Genomic DNA, 13,254 nt, shown 5'->3' with positions numbered 1-13,254 from the left:
AAAGAAATTAATTGGCCAACTAATACATATAGAAAAAATTAGCCGGGCATGGTGGCGCATGCCTGTAGTCCCAGTACTCAGGAGGCTGAGGCAGGAGGATCGCTTGAGCCCAGGAGATTGAGGTTGCTGTGAGCTAGGCTGACGCCACGGTACTCACTCTAGCCTAGGTAACAAAGTGAGACTGTCTCAAAAAAACAAAAAGTATGGTCCATAAATATACACACAGGAATTTAGGGGTGGGAGAAGCCCAATGTAGATATGTTAGGTGCAGATATCAAGGTATGTTCATAGGTAGAAACATGGAGGTGCTGGTGGGGAGGTGTTGGGTAGGTAAGTTGAGGGGGCGGGTAGAGGAATGTGTGGAGATAAAATGGCTGATATTCAAGGAGACTGAGGGGATAATGAGAAGTGGTGATCATACCTGTGGGTAGTCCTGATCTTTTGAATAGGTAGTAGTTTTCAATCTCACTCTCACCTCACCCCAACTCACACACACCTTGCCTATTTTTATTTCATTATTGTTTCTTGAAGATTTATTCATTTTAAAAAAAATGCCCCTGGGAAGCATTCGGTTACATATTAGTTACCAGTTAAGCCAAGATGTGAAAGCAGAATCCTATAGAAAATTCAGTGTGATGGTCAGTTTCATGTGTCAATTTGGCTAGACTATAGTCCCCAGTTACGCAATCAAACACTAAGTTAGGTGTTTCAGTGAAGGCATTTTGTAGATATGAATTAAATCCATAATCAATTGACTTTAAGTAAGGGAGATTATCCTAAATAATGTGCGTGGGCCTCATTCAATCGTTAAAAGGTTTTAAGAGCAGAACAGAGGCTTCCTTCTCTGCAGAAGAAGAACTTCCTCTGTGGCTAACAGCTTCATCTGGTGTCTAAGAGTCCTGGCCTGCTCTTCCAATGTGCCTTGCCAGCTGCCACAGTCACATAAGCAAATTCCATGCAATAGATCTCTTAATATATATATTTCCTATTGGTTCTGTTTCTCTGGTTGAACCCTAATGGAGGGTTGGGGTTGAGCATAGAAAGGTTTGCACAGAGTAGTAAAAAAGCAGAATCAGGCAGCAAAGAGAATGCTGATTGGAAAGTTGATTTGACAATTTTGCCCAAGGCAGGTCTTCCTTGGGAAAACAAAACAAGGACAAAAAAGACAGGAGCCAGAGGACACTGAGAGATCAGAGTAAAGGTGGAAAAAGTAGGGAGCCTGGCTGTGCTACAAACTCACTCTTTTTCAGCAGCTTTAGTTATTGGCAGTGGAGGAATCAGGGAAGAGAGGGTTGACTTTCAAATGGTATCTGCAGATTGCATGAAAGTTATTCTTCAGAACAGCACAAGCTCACTTTGACTTCTTTGTGCATGTCTATTCTTTCTTGTAGCCAGAGATGCAAATGCATATCTTTGTAACTAACCCTTCCAGACTATATCTGCAACATCAAATGCACCAAATAAATAAGTAAATAAATGAGCAGAGAAGGAATTGGGTCCCCTCTATACAGAAAGTGTTTCCTCCAAATACCGTGAATAATTCTGGCAATTTTTCCAAACACTAGTAGGTAGTCTATCTTTTTTTTTTTTTTTTGAGACAGGGTCTCACTTTGTTGCCCAGGCTAGAGTGAGTGCCATGGCATCAGCCTAGCTCACAGGAACCTCAAACTCCTGGGCTCAAGCAATCCTACTGCCTCAGCCTCCCGAGTAGCTGGGACTACAGGCATGGCCATGCCCGGCTAATTTTTTCTATATATATTAGTTGGCCAATTAATTTCTTTCTATTGATAGTAGAGATGGGGTCTCGCTCTTGCTCAGGCTGGTTTCGAATTCCTGACCTCAAGCAATCCGCCTGCCTTGGCCTCCCAGAGTGCTAGGATTACAAGTGTGAGCCACCGCGCTCAGCCAGGTATTCTAAATTAAATGTGTATTTTAATACCTCAAGAGCAAAAATATAATCTAAACCTGGAATAAATAGGATGTTTTGATAAATATACACTTAAGTCAGCTAGCAAAAGGATGGCAATGTATATGAGCTTTGGAAGAAAGAATAAATGACTCTTGACTGGTACAGCCTTCAAGGGACTGTAAGAAGGCAACTACATGGGAATGACAATAACGAGAATTAAGCAAAAAGTTAAGAGATCCAAAACTGGACAGACCTAAAACCATACCAAAAATTAATCAGCAATTAGATGAGAAATGTAAAAAATTGTCTACCCAAAAAGGAAGTAAGTTGAAATAAATTAGAAAACTCTGTGGTCTAAATTTCTTTTTAGAACAAAATACTGATACACAGATATGTGGATGAATCTCAAAAACATTATGTTGAGTGAAAGAAGCCTGCACTAAAGAGTGCATACTGTGTGATTCCTTTTATACGAAATTCTAGAACAGATAAAACTAATCTATGGTGGAAATTAATCAAAACAGTGGCCAGTTCTTGGAGATGGGGAAAGAGATTAACTGGAATGGACAAGAACAAACTTTCTAGGACAACTAGTAGTCATCAGGAAAATACAAATTAAATATACATTAAAACTAAAATAAATTGCTACAATAAAAACTTTGCATATGGATCAACAGAATTAGAGTCCAGAAATAAATTCATACATTTATGGTCAATTGATTTTCCACAAAAGGATCAAGAGGACAGACCAATGAGGAAAGAATGCACAAATGGTGCTAGGCTGGGCACAGTGGCTCACACCTGTAATCCTAGGACTCTGGGAGGCTGAGGCGGGAGGATCGCTCAGTAGGAGTTTGAAACCAGCCTGAGCAAGAGCGAGAGCCCGTCTCTACTAAAAATAGAAAGAAATTAATTGGCCAACTAAAACTATATAGAAAAAATTAGCCTGGCATGGTGGCACATGCCTGTAGTCCCAGCTACTCAAGAGGCTGAGGCAGAAGGATTGCTTGAGCCCTTGAGTTTGCTGTGAGCTAGGCTAATGCCACAGCACTCTAGCCTGAACAACAGAGTGAGACTCTGTCTCAAAAAAAAAGAAAAAAGAAAAAAAAAATGGTGCTAGGATACCTGGATATCCACATGCAAAAGAACCTGTTTGGACCATTACCTCACACCATACACAAAAATTAAATAAAAGGGGATCATAGACCTAAATGTAGGAGCTAAAACTATAAAACTTTTAGAAAAAAACATAGGTGTAAATTTTTGTGATTTTAGAGTAGGCAATGATTTCTAAGATATGATACAAAAACAGAAGCAACAAAAGAAGTAAACAGATAAATTGGACTTCATTAAAATGAAATGAAAAAAATAAACCTGACAATACCAAATGCTGAGACGAGAAGTGTTCACTCACACTTTCCTAACGGAGGTGTAAAATGGTATAAGCACTTTGGAAAACTGTCAGTTTCTTATCAAGTTAAACACATATCTATCCCATAATCTAGCAATTCCATTCCTAGGTATTTGCCTCAGGGAAATGATGAATATTATGAATATTCTTTAAAAATTCTTTTTTTGAAGAATGGTTGTTGACTCAGTTGCAAAGAAGTTCCTCAGGCAAGATGACAGTAAGGAAGCTCTGGGGCTCCCCATTTGGGGAGTTAAAGTTTAGAATCTCTCTTTAGAAATCTTTAACTACCCATCTACCAAGAATGGTTAGTAAGTATCGTGGGTTTTTTTTCTAAAAAAGGAACTGATATTTATTGAGCACTTAGTATTGACAGGCACTATATTACATGGTTAATCTAATATAGACCCCACCAGAACCCTAGAAGTGAGAACAATAGTAATATTGTACTTATTTTACAAATGGAGTAACTAAAGTTCAGAGAGGTTAGCAGCTTACTCATGGTCACCCAGGTAATACATGATTGTACGTGTCACAGTTAAAAGAAGTGAATCTGTTGCAATTATCTTTGGGCTTCCAATATCTAGTACATGTTACATGTGGAAGTGAATGAATGAACTAATGAATAGTAAAAGCACTTGAACCATGAGACCTCAGAGAACATACTAGTACCTCTACTCTACACTAACTCTAACAGCCCTATTTTTAAAACACAAATTTATAATTTAAGGTTTTGTTTTACTTACAGATACCACAGAGCTTTACCTTTGAGAAGCCAGTGATTTTTTTTCAAAATTCTAAAATGCTAGCAGAACTCTTAAAATTAATTTTCTGAAAATGAAACAAAGATGTAGTAATTACTTGAAGGAAGTCAGTAGTAATTACTGTCCTACTCTACCAGCTTGGTAAATGTGCATGATGGTAGCAGAGACATTTTAAATATCCTTATTAATTAAGGCAAATAACCAATCATGCTATAATAGATGCACCCTAGAATCCCTAAGTCTTAACCAAATAAAATTTATTTTTCCTTCACCCATTCCTGTGGAGGTCAGCAGGTGTGGGGACTCTGCTCCACATGGTCATTCAGGGATCCAGGCTCCTTCCTTTGTATGGCAGTTCCTTCCTCTAGATACTCAGCATTCTCTCCACTTATTAATATTTACCAGGCAGACTGGGAAAGAAAATTAGAATTACTTACTGTACTTTTTAAGGGGAAGGCCTGGAAGTAGCACATATCACTTTGCTTATGTTTTATTGGCCAGAATTCAGTCAGAAAAACTTCCCTAACTGTAAGCTGTAGGCCCCAAGGAAGAAGATATGGATGTTGACATGGTTATTGACAAGAATGAGCAGTCTGTGAGGAAACACCCCCACAATGGGTGGGAAAACCCTCAAAACCCCAAGGAAAGAAGGCTGTCATGCTTATTATGACATCTAATATATGATACAGCTGTTTAAAACAGACTCTATAACTATTGAGATCATGGAAATATTCACTAAAATTAAATTACAAAGGAGAGGAAAATAGGTATAAATGGATCCAAACCAGTAAAAATGCATATATACATATTGTTAATTGAAAGGATCAGAATTCTTTTTTATATCTAAATTTCGGAGCAAAGGGGAAAAAAAAAGGAAGGTAAATTGACCCCATAATTGTATTTAATCTGCCCAAAAATTGTGCTGAAATGGTGATGACAGGGGTTATGGTCCCTGTTCTAGTTACTGGTTGCTGTGTAAAAAACTATCTCAAAACAATTTTGTGAGTCATGAATTTAAGCAGAACTCAGCTGGAGAATTCTGTTCCAGGAGGCATTGGTGGAGGACTGTCGGTATTCATCTGGCAGGTGGGGTGGTCTGGAGGGTCTCAGCTGGCTTTCCTGGGATGGCTAGAAGACTGGGCTTCAATGGGGACTGTTGACCAGAGCATCTGCACATGACCTCTCTAGCATAATGGTTCAGTGTAGCTGGACGTCTTATATGACAGCAAGGCTCCATGAGCAAATGTCCCAGTGAACAAAGCAGAGGCTACATGGCCTTCCATAACGTAGGCTTGAAATTCACATAGCAACACTTCTGCCACACTCTACTGGTCAAAGCAGTTGTCAGCCCACCCAGATTCAGACCAGGGGGAACATAGATCCTATTCTCAATGGAAGGAGTGTCAGAGAATCTGTGATCATCTTTTAAAATCACTATAATCCTATTGGAGGACCCTTTAATAAAACACCATACAGGGGCCAGGCACGGTGGCTCACACCTGTAATCCTAGCACTCTGGGAGGCCAAGGCGGAAGGATTGCTCAAGGTCAGGAGTTCTAAACCAGCCTGCGCCAGAGCGAGACCCCATCTCTTCTAAAAATAGAAAGAAATTAATTATCCAACTAAAAATGTATAGAAAAAATTAGCTGGGCACGGTGGCGCATGCCTGTAGTCCCAGCTACTCAGGAGGCTGAGGCAGAAGGATTGCTTGAGCCCAGGAGTTTGAGGTTGCTGTGAGCTGGCTGACATCATGGCACTCTAGCCCAGGCAACAGAGTGAGACTCTGTCTCAAAAAAAAAGCACTGTAAAGGCCATGGGCCTTAGCTCTAGTAGGTGCCAAGTATAAAAGGAAGACATAAATAATCTGATATTGCTGGGGACAATTCTGGGCTAGGGGCAGAAAAAGGAAGTATTTTGCTACAAGTTCCTAGACTTGCCTATGATTCCTGGTACACCGCTGTGAAAACACTAAACAATCAAAACTGTCCTGCCAACCAAAAATTTTTTTGTGTGTGTGGGTATTGAAGATGGTTTGCAAAGGATAGAAAGGGGAAATAAGGTAGGGAGTCTCCATTTTCTAACCCTGTAGTCAGTGGACACACCTTGTCATCACTGGGATTAATAAAACAATACTCTTTATATTTATTTGTATAGTGTTTATAATTTTCAAAGGCTTCAGATAGGTTATCTCATTTGATCTTAGCAATAACCTTATGGGATAAATATTAAAAGCATGCCCAAAATACAGATGAGGACACTAAGGCTCAAAGTCAGTAACTTAATTGCCAAGATCACAAAAGGATCCTAACAAGTATCAGAATTAGTCAAGACCCCAAGTCCAGAACTCCAAAGAGTAGGACAGATACCTTCTTACAATCATCAAATACTGGACTTAAATCCCATTTACTCTGGGTGACAGATGCTCAAAACCAAGCAGAGAATGGCAATCTAATAATATAAAAGAAACATGAATCATACGTTTGATCAGCGCTGCGGTGAAGTCAAAGCACAAGAGTGGAGTGATTCATTTCACAAACTTCCCTTTCAGAAAAAATTTTTTTCTACTCTCTGTTTCTCCCTTTTGCAACAATACCATGGAACAGAGAACCAGTGAATTTCCTTACTAGAAGCTACAAGTCAGTGTAAGATCCTGACTCTCCTGCATAACACGATACAATCACACTTGGGGTTTTCTTTTCTTTTCTTTTCTTTTTTTTTTTTTTGGTTTTTTGGTGGTGGCGGTTGTTTTTTTCTTTTCTTTTTTCTTTCTTTTTTTTTTTTTTTTGAGACAGGGTCTCTCTCTGTTGCCCAAGCTAGAGTACAGTGGTATCATCATAGCTTACTGCAACCTCAAACTCCTGGGCTCATGCAATCCTCCTCCATCAGCCTCCCTAGTAGCTGGGATTACAGGCGTGTGCCACTGCAACAGGCTAATTTTTTATATTTTTAGTAGAGGTAGGTCTCAATCTTGCTCAAATTGTGTGTGTGTGTGTGTGTGTGTGTGTGTGTGTGTGTGTGTGTGTGTGTGTAGGTATACTTCCACACCAAACCGGAAGGATACATACCAAAGTGCAGGGATGATGGGTGGGTAAGAGAAGAAGACTTTGAACTCCCGACCTCCAGCGATCCTTCCCCTCAGACTCCCAGAGTGCTAGGATTACAGGGTGAGCCACCATGCCCAGCCCCACACTTGGGTTCTTTTATGGCAAAAATGAAAAAAGAAACACTCAGAATCACTTTAGCTTTGAGCCTACAGAATATTCCATATACATTTATATTGAATACATGCACTTATTGAAAAAAATCAAATATACACAAGTGTAGAAAGTAAATAATCAAAGCCTTCCTCTATTCCTCACCCATCATCCCTACCTACACTCTGGCATGTATCCATCCATCTGGTTTGATGTGTAAGCATACCTACACATACACACACACACAATTTGAAATAAATAGTATTAGTCTAACCATATCATTCTGCAACATGCTTCTCTTAGTTAAAATTTGTATAGAGGTACCTCATTTTTCTATTGGCTGTATAGTATTACATATGACCAAACAACCACTCATTGGTGGGATGGTTTTTATTTCATTTTACTTCTTTTTTCTATTTTTAAATTTTTTTAATTTATAGAAGTAATACACATGTTAAAAAATTTTAGACTGAGGCTGGGCACGGTGGCTCACTCCTGTAATCCTAGCATTCTGGGAGGCCGAGGCGGGAGCATCGCTCAAGGTCAGGAGTTCGAAACCAGCCTGAGCAAGACCGAGACCCCATCTCTACTAAAAATAGAAAGAAATTAATTGGCCAACTAAAAATATATAGAAAAAAATTAGCCGGGCATAGTGGCGCATGCCTGTAGTCCCAGCTACTCAGGAGGCTGAGGTAGAAGGATTGCTTGAGCCCAGGAGTTTGAGGCTGACACCACAGCACTATAGCCCAGGAAACAAAGTGAGACTGTGTCTCAAAAAAAAACAAAAAAACAGTTAGACTGTACAGAGGTGTCTAAAATGAAAAACAAAAATATCCCACCCCTCCCTACACCCCACACCCCCATTACCCAGGTTTTATGAACAGTTTCTGGGTTTTGTTTTTGGTTTTTTGGTTTTTTTACTGTTGATTACCATTGAATTTGTATATATACTTATACCTATTTTTCTTGATTTATCAACTGTAGATATTATTTATTGACGTATCACAAGGAAAAATTAGGAATGTCTGGTTTAAAGTAGTAAATTCAGCACATAATAAAATATGACATTTGGCTCTGAGCAATCTCAGCCTGTAGCTAATAATGAGTCATTCTTTGTGGTAATACAATTTGGTTGCCATAAATATTTTAATTATAGAAATATAGAAGCTTGGTAATAACTTGGATTCAGATGCAGATGAACGCCTCCGAGACATGGAATACCTCAGTTCACATCATGGTCCGGCTGTCCATTAACTCTGTGACTGTGAACACACTACTTAACCTCTCTATAACCTAGTTTCTTATTTCTTCAAATAGAAATAATAACTACCTTCCAGCGCTGAAAGAGGATCGGATTAAACCATGCCTTTGAAAAAGATCTGTAAGCCACAGAAGTGGTTTTGCCTTGGCCATCTCTGTCAATCTAGGAGGCTGCAGCTGAGCAAATAGGGCAGAGGTCAGCCACAAGGTCAGAAATTGTCATGGGGCCCTGCTGTTTCTCAGGTTTCAGCGCTGAAGAGGTCTGATGGGTGGAAGTGCCGGCAGGAGTGGAAGCTGCACCAGCAGTTGAGTTAGCAGGGTCTCTCACTATCACAAGAATGGCAGTTCCTAAGCAAAAGCAGAAGCTGGAAGCAGAAGAAATGGAGGTCCATTGCTGTTGGCGGTAGCAATAGAGGCACCACTCGCTTGGCCTGCAGCAGGACTGAAGTGCCTGATGAAGTAGGAGAAGTTCATGGGTGTAGGCATCAAATGTCTGTCTTTGAGGCAATTCCTGGAACTAGCTCCTGGAACAGAAGAAGAACAGAAGGGGAGAGAGGAGCTCCTGGCTGCAGCTGGGAATATGTCATTCTCTGAGTGACTACCACAGTCCCAGAGTACAGGAGTCATAAGGGAGAGCTCAGAGCCCAGAAGTCACTAGGGCTCTTTCTCTGTTCCCTTGAAGTTAGCTTTCATCCTCCAAACATGATCTCTCTTGCGCTAACTCATTTGTAGACATCCAAGGAAAGTTTGTTCTCTAATTAGACATTTGCATGAGAAGGAAGCTGCTAGAGCTCTTGTTGAGGACAGCAGTTCACAGTTCTGGAGCACTCTCCCTTCCTGTCAGTCACTAGGCCTAACTTTGTCAGACTACAGGCTTGTGCCTGGTGGTCTTTGGCTGATGGGGTTTAACTGTGCTGAGTGCTGGGTAACAGACAGTGCTATCTGAGATGTGGTCAGTATAGGGAGGGAACAATTGTGAAGCACCCCTCAAGATTTGAAGATGGAGAATAGAGTCATTCTAGCAAAAGTTAAATGCAAAGGAGAGAATGGTTATCTGTTGGAGTAAACTAGGAAGCTGTAAATGAGTAATTGAAGAGTTTGGGACACTCAAAGGTACTCTGGGAGTATTCTTGAGGGGACAGGACTGTATTGAAGTTGTAATTTAGCAAAGATCAAATCAAGTATTTTTGGAGAAAGAAAAGGAAAGAGAAATAGATGGTTATTTTATATGGTTAGTAGGTGCTGTCATTTGAATGTCCCCTCTGAAATTCAAGTGTTGCCAACATGATAGTTTTAAGATGGGGTTTTTACAAGGTAATTAGCGCTGGGCGCAGTGGCTCATGCCTGTAATCCTAGCACTCTGGGAGGCTGAGGCGGGCGGATTGCTCAAGGTCAGGAGTTCGAAACCAGCATGAGCAAGAGCAAGACCCCCATCTCTACTATAAATAGAAATAAATTAATTAGCCAACTAACGTATATAGAAAAAATTAGCCGGGCATGGTGGTGCATGCCTGTAGTCCCAGCTACTTGGGAAGCTGAGGCAGGAGGATCGCTTGAGCCCAGGAGTTTGAGGTTGCTGTGAGCTAGGCTGACACCACAGCACTCACTCTAGCCTGGGCAACAAAGTGAGACTCTGCCTCAAAAAAAAAAAAAAAGAAGTAATTAGGCCACGGGAGCTCTTCCCTCATGAATGGGAGTGGGGCCCTTATGAAAGAGGCTCCACACATTGTTTGGTTAGCTTGCCCTACCACATTCTGCCATGTGAGGATACAGCCTTCCTCCCCTATAGAGGATGCAGACCTCACTAGACAATCAAAACTGCCAGCATCTTGATCTTGGACTTCCCAACCTCCAGAGCTGTTGAGAAATAAATTTCTGTTCTTTATAAATTACCCAGTCTGTGGTATTCTTTTATAGCAGCACAAATGGAGTGAGACAGTAGGGCACTAAACTTCTGTTCTTGGATCCTAAAGCTAACTGCCCTTGCTAGGATTTCAGTGTATGCAGAAATCTTAAATCAAATTAGCTTTCCATGTTGTATCCCTGGTTAAGGTGGCTTGAAAATTCAGCCTATCGATTTTATTCTGTAAATTATTGTCATTTTCTTTACATTTTTAAACTTTATATTAAGAAAAGCTTGAAATATGCAGAAGTAGAGAAAGCAGTATAATGAATATATGTAACATATAATATATAATGAAGAGTATAAAATGCCCCTTAACCAGATTCAATCGTTAAGATTTTCACACATTTGCCTCACTTTCTCCCACTCTTAAAAATTAAAATATTTTAAAGAAAATCCTAGACCTCAAGTAATTTCATCCCCATTTCTATGGTCTAAATGTTTGTGTCCCCCAAAATTCATATGTTGAAATCCTAACCCCCAAGGTGATGGTATTAGGGCCTTTTCGGAGGTGATTAGGTCATGGAAGCAAAGCCCTCATGGGATTAGTGCCCTTATAAAAGAGACCCCTGAGAGCTCCCTGATCCCTTCCACCATGTGAAGACACAGGGAGAAGACAGCCATCTATGAACCAGGACACATGCCCTCATCAGACACAGAATCTGGGGGTGTCTTGATCTTGGACTTCCCAGCCTCCAGAGGTGTGAGAAATAAATTTCTGTTGTTTATAAGTGGGGACGCTACCTGTATAGAGAACACAAAATGCAAAGGCAACACCTAGGCTGGCCAATTCCTAAAATTGGCTTGGAAGAGAATAAATGAGAATATCAGATAGCTGAAAGTACCAGCTTCCTGAGAAGGGAACGGAGAATCATAAGGTACCACAAACAGGCAGTATTTCATGCCACAGAAAAATTCTACTGGTTCTGCCTTATCACTCCCATTTTGATGTATAAGAATCTCATTAATCTTCCCCTGCCTTCCTCCTTCATACCCACCGGCCCAGGGCAATGACTTCCTAGAAAGTCCTTTCCTTTCCTTTCTCTCCATTGCCTCCATCCGATGCCTCTTCCACTAACTCCCCAGTGTCTTAATTTCAAAAACTAGGCACACATTTCTTTGGTCTAAGACATGTTTAGCACATAGCAGTGTCTGGTGTACAGACTGTAAAGGAACGTGAGATGGACAAATGATGGATGGATGATGACCGGTTTGAATGCAAGAATAATACTTCAAGACCTACCTGAGTTCCCTGGAAGTCCAACACGACATTGAGGGACCATTAGCCAAGATACATAACCAGTCACAACAACTGGCTGCTCATCCAGGAGATGAGAAAAGTGAAAATGTGACATACATACCTTCCCACCACCATTACCAACCACCAAGCATAAGAAGGGAGGAAAATATCCGAGTGGAAAGACAATGGGCATTTGGCTTAGACAAGCCTGATACAAACTTTGATTCCACCATTTTCTAATTGCGTGACTTTGAACAAATTATTCATGAAATTTTATTTATTCCATATACAACATGGGAATAAAAGTGTCTACTATACTGGATTGTTATAAGGACCAAATTAAATAATGTAAGGTTCCTAGAACAGTGGGCTCAAAATATAATTTTTATTATATCACAATGATCAGTATCATTATGAAACTTCTAAAGGGAACCTAAGAAGTTATGGTTTACTTGTGAAATAGGCAGGCTTAACTTAATTTCAGGGAAGGAAGGCAAGATGGTATCTTTAAAGAGAAAATTCAACAAATTAATTCTTGAGGAAATAAATAGCATGTAGTTAAAGAACTGCTTGATATTATTCACCTAGAGACCTTGAAAAAACTGTTGACAGGTTTCTAAAGAAGAGTCTGATAATAAAGGTTGTATGAGATTGGAATGTTTCATGAGGCAATAAGGAACTAGCTCAGAAGCAAAAACAATGGGTGAGGCCTGGTGATTCCAGTCGGGGGAGGGAAGTGGAAGGCCCAAGTGACAGCTCCTGGGAAGGCAGCAGATATGCAAAGGGTGTGGTGGTCATATTTCTAATTCTGGATTTCTCAGTGGAAACAGTGCAGTTCTGATCAGGAAGGTGGAGTCCTGTGTGCTTGGGGAATCCAAGTGGTACTTGGGTGTCCGGCAACCTGGAGTTGACATGAATAAGAGGAATGGGCGAGGGGACTAACACTAATCTAGCAGTAACTGAGTCAGGCCATGTGCCAGGCACATTATCTCATTTAAGTCACCACAACTTAATGACACTAGTCATTATTTCCATTTTATAGAAAAGGACTTTGAGTCCACTCTGCCAGTAAGGGGGATGGGGGGGATGTCACAGGCATCAATGCCCCCGCCAACAGTCTGAGGCCTACTAGGGTGCTTGCTGAGCACCTACTGTGTGCCAGGAGACAGTGGTGGCAAAAATACAGGCCCCTACTCCCACAGAGCTTAGAGTCTAACAAGGGAGTTACAGGCAGCCATTGGTGAAATAATGCCATTAATGACTATAACATTACTAAGTGAGATGTGAGCGCGTGTCACAAATGGGCTCATCCAGCCTTGGGGTGTCATGGGTGCCATGGGAGAGAGCTCTAGAGCTTACCTAGAATTCACTAGATAAAGGAGTGGTGAAGAAAGGCATTCCAAGTAAGTAAGCTGCACATGAAAAGGCTGCGGTCAGAGCCACACACACAAGTTTAGTATGGTTGCAGCTTGGAGGGCAAGAGCAGAGTGCCTGAGCTGAGACTGGAAGGGTGGAGGAAGCTGGAGACACAATCAGATTTCCATTGTGAAAGGTCCAAACAGGAGCCACTGAGAGG

The 13,254-nt window shown here is 40.8% G+C and overlaps 1 long non-coding RNA gene across 1 annotated transcript in view; it reads right to left on the bottom strand.

Moving 5' to 3' along the window:
* Positions 1–8,359: 8,359 nt before the first annotated feature.
* Positions 8,360–13,254, bottom strand: part of LOC142871508 (uncharacterized) — a 61,376-nt gene continuing 56,481 nt past the window's right edge. Inside the window, exon 4 of the long non-coding RNA XR_012919772.1 lies at positions 8,360–9,059. This is a non-coding gene — a long non-coding RNA (uncharacterized LOC142871508). The remainder of the gene's footprint in view (positions 9,060–13,254) is intronic.

The sequence above is a fragment of the Microcebus murinus genome, chromosome 6, assembly GCF_040939455.1.
Source record: "Microcebus murinus isolate Inina chromosome 6, M.murinus_Inina_mat1.0, whole genome shotgun sequence".
Lineage (NCBI taxonomy): Eukaryota > Metazoa > Chordata > Mammalia > Primates > Cheirogaleidae > Microcebus > Microcebus murinus.
This window is presented reverse-complemented; position numbering and strand designations above follow the sequence as displayed.